At 46.7% G+C, this 16,740-nt stretch overlaps 1 protein-coding gene across 1 annotated transcript in view; it reads right to left on the reverse strand.

The window, feature by feature from the left end:
• The window catches only part of LOC147662647 (zinc-binding protein A33-like), a 90,359-nt gene extending 74,728 nt beyond the window's left edge, over positions 1-15,631 (reverse strand). The window contains exon 1 of the mRNA XM_086951025.1: positions 15,505-15,631. The gene's annotated coding sequence lies outside the window, so the exon portion shown is untranslated. The remainder of the gene's footprint in view (positions 1-15,504) is intronic.
• Between the last annotated feature and the right edge of the window lie 1,109 nt (positions 15,632-16,740).

Genomic DNA, 16,740 nt, shown 5'->3' on the forward strand with positions numbered 1-16,740 from the left:
GGGAAGGCCTCCGGAAACCTGGTGGCATAATCTACAATTACTAGGGCATATTGGTTCCCTTTTTGCGTCTGGGGTAGGGGTCCGATTAAGTCCATTCCGATTCTATTGAATGGGTTTCCTACTATCGGCACTGGCTCTAGGGCTACTGCCGGGGGTCGTTGGATGTTTTTCTTCTGACATTCTTCACAAGTCTGGCAATGGATTTTGATATCTTTATAGACGCGGGACCAGAAGAAATGACGCAACACGTTTTGGGTTGTCTTCACAGTGCCAGTGTGTCCCGCAGTGAGGTGAGAGTGAGAGAAGAAGAGGATTTGCTCTCTAAAGGCCAAAGGGACCAGGAGTTGGGCGGGATCTTCTACGCTACCTTTACAATACAACAGACCATCTTTGATCAGGAAGTGGGGATAGGTGGGTGATGGATTGTCTTGGTTTGCATGAGCGGTCTCCCAGGCGTTGAAGAGGGTGGCGTCATTAGCTTGAGCAAACTTAAAACTCCTATCCATTAACCAGGGTTCAGGGGACGTAAGGGCAGGTAGTGAATGGTTGGATACCTGTGTTTTGAGTGATATGGGGCTTCCCTTCTGTATGCTATGCTGGAACAACCGTAAGAAGTCGGGATTGTCTTTCCCCAAAAGCAGTTCCTCAGGTAGTCCCTCTACCACCCCCACCCGGACAGTACATGGATTCCCATTTGGAGGGATGAGAGTTATGGAGGCCACGGGGTAAGGACGTACATCCCCATGTACCCATCTGAGGTGTACTGAGTTGTCAGGTATATCTTAGGAGGGGAATAGGAGGCTTTTCTGTACTACTGATTGCCTGCAACCTGAGTCTAGCAATGCTTTTACCCTCCTGCCATGCATCTGTACAGTCACATAGAAAGTGGTCCCATCTCGGCTGTGTATAAGATAGACTTCCGAAGGTAGCCCACTTCCATTGGTTACTCTGTGGGTCTACGTTTGGGGCAGAGCCACGCTATGTGGCCCCAGCCACTACACTCTAAACACTATGGTTGAGTAGTGTGGCTCACTGGTTAGAGGCGGCAGACCCGAGAGCAGAGGACGGCCCGGGACCAGGGTTCGATTCCCGGCGCGGCAGGTTTCTGGACCAGGGTCAGCGGATTCGATAATTCTCTCGCCTCGGTGTCCACTCTGATCAGCGATCACACTCAGCAACTCTGGGCATTAGCTTGCCTCATCTTCACTAACGGCCCCACCAGACCGCCGGGGATGCCTGGTCTCACCCTGGAGATACCCATTAAGGGACCATCTCTCAGGGAAGCCAGGAAGGGTTTCGCAGCGGTCGAAGCGCCTTGGGACCCTACGGGTAAGTAGTGCGCTATATAAATGGCAATACATTTACATTTACATTTACATATGGTTCACGGAAGGTTGGCATGTCCGTTCGATTGGGCTTGATTCCTGTTGTTTAAGCCTGCTCGTCCTTTTTTTCCGACTTTACGGGGATGAGTTTCGATGATTTTGCGCTGTCCCACACAAGATTGTGTGATTGGGCTCGCAAAAAAGTTGTAGTCATTTCCACGGCCAGCTCCGGGGTAAGCTGATGGTATTGCTTTAACCACCTCTGTGTTCCATAGGGTAATGACTCCAGGAATTGTTCCAAATATATTCGGTCCATAATTTTATCATTGGAACTTGAGGCGGGTTTCAATCACTTGTCAGCTGCCATCTTGAGCCGTAAGAAGAGAGTCTTAGGGTTCTCCCCTGGCCGGCCTCTTTCTTTCCTGAATCTCATCCGGTATACCTCGGCATCCAATCCGAGGTGATCCATTATGACGTCTTTGATTACATGGTATGGGGTGTCACAGTGGGCATTAGCTACTTGGTATGCTGACTGGGCTTCCACAGTCAGCAAAGGTGCCAGGAAGAAGGGCCACTTGTCTTCAGGCCAGCAGCAGGCTCTGGCAGCACGCCCGAAATTTAAAAAAAAAAAAAATGCATCCGGGTACTCCCCGGCTATGTATTTTTGGAGGGAGATTCCAGAGGGTCCGTGTGTCGTACCCCTAACGTTTCTTTGAGGGGTTATGGTGGGTTCCTTTAGGGCTTTCTGCAGTCCCTCTAGTTGGGCAGCTATAGATTCTTTAAACACGTCCCGATCTGCTTGGGCTGATGTCATCTGCCTTTCGACGGCCCACTCTAGTCTCTCCTGGCCTTTTACCATATGCTGAATAAGCGTGTCCATCTCAGGTGTACTGATGGACTGGGATGGAGATCCCACTTCTGACACCAAATGTAATGGGGAAGGGGTGAATGAACTGGGCAGAAACTAGGCCTTGTTATTGAAGGCTTTATTGATCTTAATAAACGTCTCCTTCTTGCAACCAATACATCTGGGGATGTTGAAAAGAGTTCTTTGGAAGTGGGTGATAGTCCTCTACTTGACGCTGTGTAGTCCGCTTCAGGTCTTCGACCTCATCGACTCTCGGGGGACTCTATAATGTTAAAAGAAAAGAGAACAGAGGAGAACGGGTATGAGATCGTAGTTCGGGGACGTAAATGAGGGATGGGGATTTAAGGGCCACCGCACACAACGAAAAGAACGTTTATGTGAAGAAAAACCGTGAGGGTGCTTGAGGTACGAGAAAAGTGGGCTGAAGTGGGAGAGACCCCCCTCCCAATCCTGCCCGACACCTGCCCGTACGTTGGTAAGCCAGGCTCTTCCTAGAGTGTGGAGGGGCGGCTCGTGGTGCCAAGGGCCTCCTGATGGTCTCGGGGTTCTTGTTGAGGTAGTCATTCTGGCTGGTCTCTCTATGGCTTCTTCCGCTGCTCCGCAGAGGATCACACTCTGGTTACCGACATCTTCTTCCTCCTTGGTGTTCTCACACACCTCCTTCCTGTTGTCGTCCGACCTTATTGCGCGGCAAGTTGTAAAGTCATCCGGGGACGGGATTTCGATGGGAGAGAATCCCCAGTTAAAGGAGCCCTCTTCATAATCCTCTGATGCATTTAGGAGCGGTAGAGATGTTGAGCTCCAATCGTCCTGTTGGAGAGAGGAGAGGGGGGATGTTGCAGTCCTCCAGTCAGCACCATTGTTGTTTTCCTTTGGTGTCAACCCCACTTTGTTACAATACCAAAACAACCGTAAGAGAGAGTACAGAAAGAGTCTAGCATAATTTTTGGAGCTGAACATTCCACAGGAAAAACAGCTGCAGAAAACAGAGCAAAAATCATCTAAGGTGAGCGAAGAACATGAAGTAAACAAGTATTTGCAATGCAATAGGTCTCGCAATTGCGAGGTTTTGAGCTATTGGCATTGTAAATGAAAATGCCTTTTATTTATGTGTTTAAAAAACCTACAATAATAAAAGGCATTGTCATTTACAATACCGATAGGTCAAAGTTTATAAAATGTGAGACAAGTTGTATTGCAAATGCTTGTATTCAAGCGCCCCATAAAGCATTTTCACGCTAATAGAGGCCACACCCCTTTGTTTGGACGAGGGGCGTCTAAAGAAAAGTCTGCTGCTAAAGGAAGGGTCGCTATGATCTGTACTGCGAATATTTTCTGAGCTATGGAGTTGAAGAAATGTTTTACAAATACAGAAATAAAATCTGATTGAACTGCATGTAACTTTTCTGGTAACTTATTTAAGATTTTAAAATGTGCTTCTGGGGAAAAAAAATTACATGGATTGGGGGGTTGGTTGAAGGTGATCTAATGTGTCATGCAAGTGTCAGTAAAAACATGGGACACCACATAGTGTCAACTATATTTAAAATGTACTCCCAGAAAAAACAGTAAAACAATTCACTACCAAATCCCTTATTCAACAAGCATTTGCAATGCAATAGGTCTGGCATTACTGATAGTTTGAGGTATTGGCATTGCAAATGATAATGCAAAGCCAATAGCTCATACTTTCAGTAATTCGAGACTTAGTGCATTGCACATGGTTGCGTAGTGAGCCAGAAACCAGCGTTGTTGTCTCAGTGTAGTACCGTAAGCTGTTCCTAGAGGTCCCTAGTGAGCAAGGCACCAGCATTTTATGTCTCGGTGCAGAACCGCAAGCTGCTCATAGGAGGTCCCTAGTGAGCAAGGACCTGCAACTGCATGTCTTGGTGTAGTACCGCAAGCTGCTCCTAGAGGTCCCTAGTAAGCAAGGCACCAGTACTGCATGTCTCGGTGCAGTACCGCAAGCTGCTCCTAGAGGTCCCAGGTGAGTAAGGCACCAGCACTGCATGCCTAGGTGCAGTACCACAAACTGTAGCTAGAGGTCTTTAGTGAGCAAGGCACCATACTGCGGACCTCTTTTGGTCACATATGGTACTGCACCCCGTAGAAGATACAGTAAATCCATCCTACCCTTAATGCATTGCAAGCAAGACAGTACTAGAAGTACATTCAAATAGCTATGTCCATATATACAATAAGTAGCTTTGAAATTTGACAAGAATTATTACATTAATTTTGGATTGGTTGTACTCTGTGTGGAGCTGATGAAGGGAAATTTATAGACGGTCTCATATAAATGTGAGATGTGCTAGTGAATAAAGTAACCACTGCCTGCCTAGCTTAGGATCAAGTGCGTGTCTTCCCTGAAGCCTTTTAAGAAAATAGTGCCTTGAGGCTGTAATTGAAACCTAATGAGTAACGTGGAGAAGTGTGGCTCAGGGGTTAGAGGCGGCAGACCCGGAAGCTGAGATCGGCCCTGGACCAGGGTTCAATTCCCCGCCCCGACGGGGGTTGGGCTCAATAATTCCACGGACTCGATAAGTCTCGCTCCGGTGCCTACTCGACTCACGGGTTCACACTCTGCGACTCTGGGCAATAGCTTGCTTAATCTCCACAACGGCCCCTCGTGGCGGGATGCCTGGCTTTCACCTTGTGGATACCCTGCCGGGATATCTCACAGGGGAATACCAGGACGGGTTCCCTAAGCAAGCGCATAGATGCCTGCGATGTGGGCGATTTGCGCTATATAAATACAGGTACATTTACATTCAACAGGGGATGTCCTCATGGGAGGTTACAAGAAGAGGCAATGCGGTACTAAGGCGGGACTACTAAGCCTATTGACCAACGAAAAGCCACCATTTACAATGAAAAGCCACCATTTACAAAGGACAGGAGACAATTAAAAAGATGGGTGGAAAGTGGGCGGAGCTTTATAACCATATCCAGAGTACAGCATGTCTCAAAGAGACAGCGCAAGTGCTGCCGAGGTGAGACCTAAAAATGTGACCCTTGACTGCATTTAAAGATACACTGAAGGCATCTGGGACCTACTGGCAGCTCCCAATTGACTGGTTGGAGACACTTGATTTTCTCTAACACACACTGAAATAGTATAAAAATAGAAAACGAACTATGATTCACTAAAGAACAGAAATACATAACAGGACAGATTGAAGTTTCATATGCTAAACAAAATAATATTGGAAATATAAAAGAGAAAGAAAGATCATAACACGTGCTATGGAACAGAAAACTAAAGTTATAAGGTGTACAGAAGGTACATACTCAAATTCTGAGGAAAAGTGAAAACACTGCAGAAGAAGATATTGTACATATACAAACATAGCAAAAAAGAGAGACCATGTATAATAAACAGATGGGATCTTCAGACATAGAAACAATTCCGAAAAAATAAACTTCACAAACACACAATCAAACAAAAGAGACAAAAATAAACCACTACAGAACATAGAAAATCTAAACACAAACACTACAGAACCATGAAATATAACATACAGCAACACTAGAAGACAGGAAAAGCACAAACCAGAGAGCAAAACTATACTCCTAGAAACTCTATAGAACAAAGAAAGACTAAAATCTAAAGAATATAGATACTACACAACCACCACAGAGCAGATAAAACTACACACACTAAAGAAAAAACAAATCAAATGAATGGAAAACTTGCAGAATAGAGAAACAAATGGTACAGAAAGTTACGAACAGCACAAATGAAACTCCAAACCTAGAAAAACTACCCAACAAAGAAAGCTGAATAAAACCTAAACTTCTCGCTCTGAAATGCTACAGGGAATTGTCGCAAACATCACACCACCAGGTAAGCGTGACATTCAAGCCAACACTACTAAACAAAGAAGCCACTAACACACACACACACACAAACACAATCCCATACACGATGGCAATAAGCAGAATCTAAGAACTGTCATGTCTGGCCAATTCCAACGTCGGCTTTAGAACCCGGACAAATTAGGGGTGACGTAAAAGGAAATAGAAGCTTGAGGGATGGAAGAATCAAATGACAAAAGTCTGTTTTTTGCACGAGCCTGACTGTACATGCCTGTGGTGTAAGCAATGCTTAAGAGCTCTACCACTGTTGATATTGTTTGTTCCCACTAAGCTTTGCCCCACATGGGAAGAGGTAAGCACACTTTGACGTCCGATTCAATATTGGCGACGGTGCACATGTATCACAAGCGGCTAGCTTGTGCACCCCCGATGAGGAAATCCAACATGGGACAGCGGCCTCAGGTAGAAGCTTTCACTTACTGTCTTATCTTTAGTTTGGACCACGAGATTTCAATGTAGCGACGGTTCAAACTCTGGATTTCATTCCAGCACAAGGCCTTCTGTCGGCTGTGAGACTAACTGAAGGCAGACCAGGTCAATCTATGCAAGGCTACAGCCTTACCAATCATCTACTTTGGGATGCCTCTAAAACCTCTTTGTGAGGGCACCCGTGTACTCTCAGCTCACAGGCAGAAAATGACTCAGGATGTTGGTGGCTTAGCACTGATGGGTGTTGGTTTGGCAGTTTTAAGAGCTACGATACAGACCCTCATATATTAGAAGACTTCACCACTGGTCTCAGCACAGTGGCCGAGAATAAGGAACATTAGTAGAGGGAGATCTTTAAGTAGGAAAGAAGATGAAACATGTGCTTCAAAGGTACTCTGAGCAGCATGGAACCCTACATCAAGGGAAAAGAACCGTAGATGTATCAAAAGTACCAGACTACCTGCATCCACATAAGCATGCCCGCTGCAATGTAAAGCAAGAGAAAAGAAGGTTACTGCAGCAGAAGCATTGAAGACAGCCTTAAATTATTGTAGAAACTTTCAAGCTATTTCAAAGTCTCACTGAGACTTTATATCAAAAGGTCGGTATCCCACACTATGATCATTCCAATATATTTCACATTGGGATATATACAAATACCAGCAAACAGCTCCACCAGCCTAATTTGCTCGTTAAAGCAGAGACACAACTATTTGAAACAAATATTGGCAAAGCCACTAAGACTAGCATCCGCTGGCAGTTTTTTGGGCTTAGTCCAGGCTGGTTTTCTTATGGTTTTTGTAAACCTTTGTTTTCAGGGGCTCTTCGGAGAACTTGCCAACATAAAACAAACATTGGCTAAAAGAGAGAATATTTTTAGGGGTTTCAAAAAGCGAACATTGCCCTATCTGACCCTAACCGTAACTACTTTGTGTTCAGATGTGCTCCTTGCGAAAGAGCAAAATGGCATCACTCAGAATGAAGTTAACCAATCACTGAAGAGAGAGGGATGATCCACTGCCCCATGCTGTGTGCCGTAGTGGGTGGGAGAAGATGTGAATAAAGCAACAACATCCTGAGAAGAAGAGGGTTGGCTGAAAGTCCCTCTGACATATAACCTTGCATTAGTAGTCCCTGGCACTGGAGGAGAGTACTTTATGCACAGAGGTGTTCTTGTGAAACAGCAGAATGCAAACAACTACAGTGAAGTTAGCCAACTGATTAAGTGGGCTGACTCACTGCCCAAGGCTGAAGTGGGTGGGAGGAAAACGAGAAATACACAATAATTCTATGTCAGGACAGGAGGCTCCGATTATGCCTTCTCATTTCTTTAATGAAATGCTCAGCAGCCAATAAAAAACAAAACTACATTTCCCATGAACACCAGGGAATGACCATAGAGATGATGCTATAAAAGGTCCAAACATTAGTCTTTCTTCCTCTTTCTTTGCTGCTCCGCAGCCAGTTAAGTCTCTTTAACTTTATTCTGCTTCAATTGCTGTTATTGCTATTGCTTAATATTGATATTCATACACTTGCCTTGTCTTGCGGCTTTGCTTTTAGTGCGCGGTGTTTGTGTATGGTTCTGGTCCCGGTACCTCCTGGGGTGTGTACCGGTGTTTGTTTCGTCCGTTGGCGACGTGTTTCTTGGGAGCGTGGGTTCACCTCCCTGCACCTGGCCGTTTGTGACCGGTTGCTGTTCTGTGGAGCGGGAGCAGGGGTCGCCGGCTCACACGGGGAGCGCGAGCGCTCTCGAGCCGGTGTTCAGTAGCGACAGTGTCGCGCATGCGCACTGCATTATTTCCGGTTGGAGGCTCTTTTTCCTCACGCTGGTTGAGTGAAGGACCGCTTTGACAGCGCTCACACCCACAGCTCTGAACTTTCGACCCCGTTCGACGCCAGAGCACAGGAAAGTGTTTTGGTTGTTACCTTGTGCATAGGCTCTGCCTAGAGTGATATTTTGTGGCAGGCTTGTCTCCCTCCACGTGTACTTGTTTTTTCTTGAGTTTTACCTCGAGTTAGCCTGCCTGGGGTGTTCACTTCCTATTATTTGCATCTTCGATACTCCATATTGTTTCAGTCATCTTGTGGGCTCTGAATCTTTGCACCCCTGTGCAATGGCAGATTATTATGAGGATGACGATGACTGCTTCTATCATGAGGAAGAAGAGGACACTCTTGAATATGATCTGGTGGAGGAGTTAGATAAGGGTGTCCAGTTGTCTGTCAACAAAGCTCTTGTTCGGGCTATCAATCCCCTGAAGCGCCACCTGAACCAGTATGCGGTGCAACAGGGTTGGTTGCCTCCTTCTCAGAAGACCGCGAAATCTCCACATAATCCTCACAAGTTGGACTTTCAAAGACTGGCGAAGACTTTGAGTACGGAGGCGTCCAAGTCTTCCGTTTCTCGTTTTACTGAGGACTCCGACCATGCTCAAGCCTCTTCTGGTACGGACTCTCCTCCCAAGAAGCGACTCCGCAAGGAGCATTTTGTCGACGCGCCTGAGCGTCCCACCGTTTTGAATTTTGAGCCTGAGGACATTGTTCATCCGAACTCCTCGTCGTGGTTGCCTGCTCCGGCAGTGGCCGCTTATTTGGAGGCTCATATTCGTCAGCCTTTTGAGGCGTCGGTTCGGGCCAGGCTCCGTTCCGAATGCCCTAGGCCTGACCTTGCGGACCACCTGGCCGAGACCCCTGAGGTGGATCCGATGATGGTCACTTATCTCAAGAAGTATGCGAAGGACCCAAAAAAGGGTCTGGACCGTTCCTGGCGGTCCGTCCAGGATAAGTTGCTAGACTTACTTGGTCCCCTGTCCAAGATTCTGGATTTAGGTTTCAAGGCGAAGGAAGCCTCGGCTCTCGTGGACCCGGATGAGCTCATAGAGTGGGCGCAGAGGGCAGTCTGCCAGCTGGGGAATGTTAACTGCGCAGTTTCTGCGGAACGGCGTAGGTCAATTCTACTCAAATTGGATCCGAAGTTGGCGGAGTTGGCGACTTCGGAGGCGGGTCCTGAGGCACAGGGCCTTTTGTTTGGTCAGCCGTTCCTGAAGGAACTAACGAAATTTGTGTCCGCCTTCAGCGGCATTGATAAAGCTCAAGCCTCCTTACGCCGGGCCATGCGTCTGGTTTTTACCAAGGCCGGACGACAACGGGGACAATCGTTCGGCCGTGGGTCGCAGCAGCAGTCCCAGAGAGGAGCCTCGGAGCAGCGTGGGGGCCACTATGAGTCAGGATACTACACTCGTGCCAATTTCTACCCGTCACGAAAAGGAAAGGGCCAGTACGGAAAGGGCCGATCTGGCGGACAACAAGGCCATTACCAAGATGCCGGCACTACAGGTGAGCCTAATTCAAGCATGCGATGTAATGCTGGGGGGCAGAGTGCAGTTTTTCCTACACAACTGGCGCTTGATCTCCACAGATGCCTGGGTGCTAGAAAACGTACAGGGTTTCAAAATAGAGTTCTATCACCCAGTGCATCAGACCTGTCTTCCCCCTCCTATTATTTTTTCCCGTCCCGCTCAAGTTTGTCTCTCAGAGGAAATCGAGGTTCTCCTCAAAAAGGGAGCGATTGTTCCAACCGAACGCCATCCGAAGGGCTTTGTCAGTTCAGTCTTTCTGGTCGAGAAGGGAGGCGGGTCTCGCCTGGTTCTCAACCTGAAAGACTTCAACAGCGGGGTAGTGTACAGGCACTTCAAGATGGAAGGCATCCATCTCTTACGGGATCTCCTTCGGGAAGGGGACTGGATGGTCCGTCTGGACCTGAAGGATGCGTACCTATCAATCCCGATTTACGAGCCTCATCGTTGATTCCTCCAGTTTCAATGGCTGGGGCGTTGGTACGAGTATCAGGTTCTCCCGTTCGGCCTTTCGTCAGCACCATGGTGCTTCACGAAATTACTGAGGCCAGTTGTGGAACATCTACGTTCACGGGGAGTCAGACTGATCATATATCTGGACGACATTCTCCTTATGGCGGATTGCCCTCTCAGGCTTCTGCAGCATCTGGAGTGGTCCATCGAGCTCTTACAGTCGCTAGGTTTTCTGGTCAATGTTCCGAAGTCGGTTTTGACCCCCTCTCAATCTATAGATTTTCTGGGCTTTCGGATAGACTCTGTGACTTGCCAACTTCTCTTACCAAATCAGAAGCTTCGCTACATCAAGAGGGAATTGACGTCTGTTATTTCCAAACAGACTGTGTCGTTGAGGTCATTAGCTCGTGTGGTAGGCCTTCTGGCGTCCTCCATTCAGGCGATTTTTCCGGGTCCTCTACACTACAGAGCGATGCAACGCCTGAAGATTCAGCATCTCCGCAAAGGTCTCCGCTATTCGGATCAGATTCCTCTTTCGGAGGAGGTGCGGGGGGAGATGCAATGGTGGCTGGACCACATGGAGGCCTGGAACGGTCGAGCCCTGTTCGGTTCATCTCCGGAACTGGTGATCGAATCCGACGCCAGTCAATGGGGTTGGGGAGCCCGTTGCGGATCTGTCTCGACGGGGGGACGTTGGTCACCCCAGGAGTTGTCTCTCCACATAAATTGTCTGGAACTCCTTGCGGGTTCCTTTGCGATCAGGTGTTTCTCTCCCCTTCAGACGAATTGTTGCATTCTTCTTCGAATGGACAATGTGTCTGCGGTCCGCTATGTCAACAAGCTGGGCGGGACTCGGTCCAAAGTGTTGGCGGAGATAGCCAAGGATTTTTGGCATTTTTGCCTCCAACGGAAGATCACGGTTATTGCAGAGTATCTTCCGGGTTGCAACAATCAGATTGCGGACTGGCACTCCAGACATCTTCGGGATTTCAGCGACTGGAGGCTTCATCCTCGAGTCTTCCGTGCCATTCTTCGGCAGTGGGGCCAGTGTCACTTGGATCTGTTTGCCTCTCGCCTCAACGCGCAACTTCCCCGGTTTTACAGTTGGAGACCGGATCCCCAGGCTCTGGCCACGGATGCTTTCCTGCAACAGTGGCCATCGACTCTCTGTTATGCGTTTCCCCCATTCCTGATGCTTCCCAGGGTGTTGGCCTACACCAAACGGTTTCGGTCAGAGTTGATTCTGATTGCTCCTCTGTGGAGGGCTCAGGCGTGGTTCCCAGTTCTCCTGGAGATGTGTTGCGCGCCTCCTCTCCTTCTTCCCCTGAAGTGGAATCTGTTGCGGGATCCTCTCGGGGAGCCGCATCCCCTCATTCTGACCGGCTCTCTCCAGTTGCTGGCATGGCGAATCTCGGGGATCGTTGGTCGATCCCGGGCATTTCTGGCGACGCTGCCAAATTCATTAGTAACGCCTGGTCTCCCAATACTCACAAGCGATATCGAGGGGCCTGGAAACGCTGGTGTGATTGGTGTGTTCAACGGGAGGTTGATCCCGTTTCAGCGGATGTCAGTATGATTATTAATTTTTTGACCTCTTTGGCCACTTCAGGTCTAGCCTATCAAACTGTGAATAGTTTTCGTTCTGCTATTTCTGCTGGTCACGTCCACATTGATGGTAAGCCTGTTGGTGAACATCATTTACTTTCTAAACTACTTAAAGGGATTCGTCTTGCGAAACCTCCTACTCCTAAATATGTTAATTTATGGGATGTTTCTGTTGTCCTGAGGTTTTTGGAAGCCTGGCCTTCGAATCTTTTACTGTCTCGTAAACAATTGTCTGCGAAATTGGCCATGTTACTGTGTCTAGTGTCTTGCAAGCGCGTTTCTGATATCCGCGCCTTAGACCTTGCGGGTCGCAGTTTCCCCCCCCGAGGGTGTTACGTTCACTCTCTCTAGGGGGACTAAGTCTAATACTTCCTCCATTACGTATCCTTCTTTTCCTGATCATCCCAATCTTTGTGTTGTCCAGTGTTTGAAGGATTATGAGGTGAGTACTGCTTCTTTGCGTACGGACATGCAGGGTCAATTGTTGATTGCCTTGCAGAAGCCTTTTCGCCCTGTTACACCGGCCACTCTGGCTCGCTGGGTGCGCTGGCTCATGTCTGAGGCAGGCATTGATGTTTCTGTGTTCGGGGCACATTCTGCGAGAGGGGCAATGGCCTCTAAGGCTTTTTCCATGGGTATTACTCTATTTGATATTATGAAAGCTGCAGATTGGTCTTCAGACTCTGTTTTCAAAAAGTTTTATTATAAACCTATTGTTAGTGTTGCTTCTGTTGTGGTGGACCAGCTTTGAACAAGCATAATCGGAGCCTCCTGTCCTGACATAGAATTCAAAATTTGCAAACATTTGTGACAAGAATTTTCAATTCTATTAAGGACTAGGAGGCGAGGATTATCCCACCCATTGTTATGACTCTGTTACATTGCTGTACTGTGTAATATTTGCATACCTTTGCAGTTTTATGCCTCCTTGTTTTTCCCACCCCTTGATTTGGTTTCTCTCCATTATTTGGATGTTACGGCTCTGTATCTTTTTCAGGTTCAGACCAGAAATGATCTTGTTGATCTTCTTCGGGAGCCTCCTGAGTTTCCTGCTTCTCGGACCCGAGATTCCTCCTTCCTCTGTTACAAGTTCCTTTGGATTTCGGCAGCATGCTTGGAACTGTTGTTGCTGCTTTACTTGGGATTGTTTTTCGATGTTGACCTGTTTCCACAAAGAAAGAGGAAGAAAGACTAATGTTTGGACCTTTTATAGCATCATCTCTATGGTCATTCCCTGGTGTTCATGGGAAATGTAGTTTTGTTTTTTATTGGCTGCTGAGCATTTCATTAAAGAAATGAGAAAGCATAATCCTCGCCTCCTAGTCCTTAATAGAATTGAAAATTCTTGTCACGAATGTTTGCAAATTTTGAAATAACCATTGGATGAAGCGGCATGCTGAAAGCCCCAAAAAGTATTGGACTAAGCTCAAAAGGTCTTTGCCAATCACACACTCTACAGGTAATGTAACTAAGCTCCATTAGCTTGCATCTTTCCCCTCACCCTGATCAGAGCCGCACAGTGCTTCTGTGCACTCCAGAACATTCTGGTAAATGTAAACAACATCTCCAGAGGCAAAAATAAGCACCCAGGCTCCCAAACTCCACTGACCAATCACGATGCTGTTTTACAGCAGCGTCGTGATTAGTCTGAGCGCTGTGGCTCGGTGCTTAGAGAGGGACTGTGAGCCTGTGCATGTTATTCACCGTGCTGTGCAATACAGCACGGTGGAGAACATGCAAAGTGCGTATGATTGTTTGACCAGCTCGAGGGGGCCGGCCAAACCGCAATGTGCACTAAAAGTGGAGCAACCACACTCCTCTTCCCTCAATGTCAAAGGAACCCAACCCGCTCTAACCAACCTGGCTGCAACTGCAATACTAAAAATAATGTGATAACGTTCAGTTATCATTTTAGTTTTCCTTTGCACTGCTTTATAGCAGTGCAGCGATGCTCCTCCGCAATAGCGGAGGAGCCGCAGCTGGTTAACACTCCCTCACATCATGCCCAGGAAAGGATAATAGGTTGCACCTTGTACCACAGGGGGGGTTACAGCAACTCCACAAAGCATACGCCTGATGCTTTGAGCAGTGCTGGCCCTATGAAATGGAACACCCAGATATTTGCTTTGGATGGCAGGGGCTCAGGGAGAAAAAAATCCTGACATCTGTGAAGACCAAGAAAACAACTTCAAATTAGCTTGAATTATTTATTTGGATATCTGTTTCTAAAACAACGAACACACAAACATTACCTTAGAAAAAATATAAGCAGTTCTACCACTAACTCAGTGACAGTGAAAGGTAAATATTTTAAATCTGCTAACCAAGGTAACATTAGGTTTCAGAATGTTTTCACTTTCAGTGCACTTTGAAGTCAATTGATTTACAACCGGGGAAAATAAAATTCAGAGGTTCTTTGACCTCAAATTCTGAAGCCGTAATTACTCGATTCTCAATCACAACATAATTTCAAGTTTTGAATCTCGGGATAAGAGTTAATGCTAAATGCGCAAGTTTTTCCCATTTGCACATGGTTCCACTTGCCACAAATTGACTTAACAAATAACTTGTGCGGCACCATTTATGGCAGAATTATAATCGAGATTCAGGAACTAACATGAGTTTGTGGCTAAAGCAGGATTTGTGCTGGTCTAGAATGAGGGCCTAAATACTTATGCATAACTGATGTTTTCATTTGTCGCTTAAGCATTCAGGAGCTCAAACTGCTTCAGAGTTCCAATAAAGTAACATGATTGTAACTGTGCGCTTGCATTTAGAGATAGAGCTAGATAGAGACATCGACATGAGTGTACAGTGTAGGTCTAGGAAGCCCGGATTCAAGCACAAACGTCACCATGTCCAGTCTGCCTTATTTGAAGGGCATTATAGCCTAAGGCAATAGTAAAAAGGTGGACATTGTGATGAAGTAACCCATTCAACAAACTTGATCAGGTCCTATCCACACATGTTCACGTTAGATGCATTGTATGGAAAATCATCTCAAATTAGTATCTTGACACTCTGCCACGGATCGATCCTGGACACGAATATCTACTCTCGCTTGGAGCTGAGAACATGAGACCTCAGCAGCTGTCGCTGCCGATCCTCCACCTCAACCACGAGCTTTAATGTAGCTAATCCTGATATTTCAGCCTAACATGATGAGATGTGCAGGCACGTACCGCTAACAGGAAAAGATAAACTTCAAGTCCCAGCATGCAGGGTGCTGTCGGTGGGCCGCTATGGCCGGCTGACAGTCACCCTCATTGCACTGAGCCAGTTTGTCACTGTGCTCTCCTAATCCCAGGTGAGCGCGTGCGCTGCAAGGGAGCCGCTGTGCGCGTGCAGGCTTCGAAGCACCCCGAGGAAGAGCAACCGTCGTCCTACCCACCTCTATTTCTGGCCCCGCGGTCCCACCCACTGCCGGGGGGGTATACACTTCGTTACGGGCATGAACTATGACTTCGCCACCTCCAACTGCTAACTGCACGGGGCCAACGCAACACCCTACCCGATGAAACAGGGTGGCAAGATTACAGAATTAGGGGTATGACGGAGGCGGCAGACTGGCGCGCGCGTGTTTTACCTCTTTAGATCGAGACGACCTCCCCCTTCTCGGGTCTCTCTGCTCCCGCGTCCCGATGTAGGTCGCACTCGCCGGTGAGGTAATTTCCACCTCCCTGGCCTTTCTGATCCGTTCCTTTCGCTTTACAGATAATAACAACTTGCAGTTTCCAACCAACTCAGAGAGACTGGTGAGTGGCATCTGCAACATCCAATCAGGCTGCGAGTCCTCAGGTTGACTTGCTGCCATGCACACAGACTGTAGTCACATGGAACTGCCTGACCTCGAAATAACTTGCACTGAAAAAGAACCAGAGAAAACAGAAAAGAAGTTCTGTTTATGTGATAGGAAGCTGTTGTCGGCCGAGAAACGAAACTAGGAAGATGGGTAATATTAATCTCTTGCACAGCAGAAACTGAATTGGTCAAGTAGATTTTGATTTTTTTCATCGATATTATCAGATCTAAAGTAAACCTGTGGCGCACGGGTTCCCAGGGCCGAATTAAACCCTGTAGAGGCCCCTAGTTAGTCAAAATGTTGCCCCTACACACACCCTCGCAAAGTATCTCCTAATGCAAATTTTTTTTTGATAAAACAACACTTTAAATGTTTACTTTCCTCAATTTGTCTGTGGTGAAATCTTTCAGGATAACTTGGAAGTCTACCTTTATTTTGCAAGGCATCGTATTCAGTGGAGTCTTTAATGTACAGTTTTCCTTTCTTTGAGTTGATTCCTTTTATCTATCTTTTGAAAACAATTTAGGAAAGCTTGCTTGTAATTTTCTTTCAAGATCAAATCAGTATTTTTTTTTTGATCCGTTGTCGCGGGGCCCAGAAAAGGAGAGTGGGCTATAGGCCGGAGCCTACTTTGACTTTTTGGTCATCCGTAACTGCGGCTTCTACTGTATTCTTTGCAGCATCACTTGAAATAGCCTTTGAAAAAGATTAACTTCAATTTTTAATGTCCTAAGAAAACATAAAAAATAATGTGCATATGTGCAAAATCAGTGAAAATAACCATAAGGAGAAATATGTTTCACCTGGAATAAAGTATGTAGAGTGCTTTAATCATACATGCCAACATACCTGATTTAGTTGGGAGACTCCTGAATTTGACGCAAAAAAAGACTTTATTTTAGCTACCTCTTGCCTAAAATTGCCTATGCTTCAATAGAAGTCAATGAACAAAATACATTCCTCTGACCTTTTTTTGGGTGGAAAAGCTCCCACTTTCCTGTTCGAAAAAGTTGGCATGTA

The sequence above is a fragment of the Lissotriton vulgaris genome, unplaced genomic scaffold (assembly GCF_964263255.1).
Source record: "Lissotriton vulgaris unplaced genomic scaffold, aLisVul1.2 SCAFFOLD_2113, whole genome shotgun sequence".
NCBI classification, from domain to species: Eukaryota; Metazoa; Chordata; class Amphibia; order Caudata; family Salamandridae; genus Lissotriton; species Lissotriton vulgaris.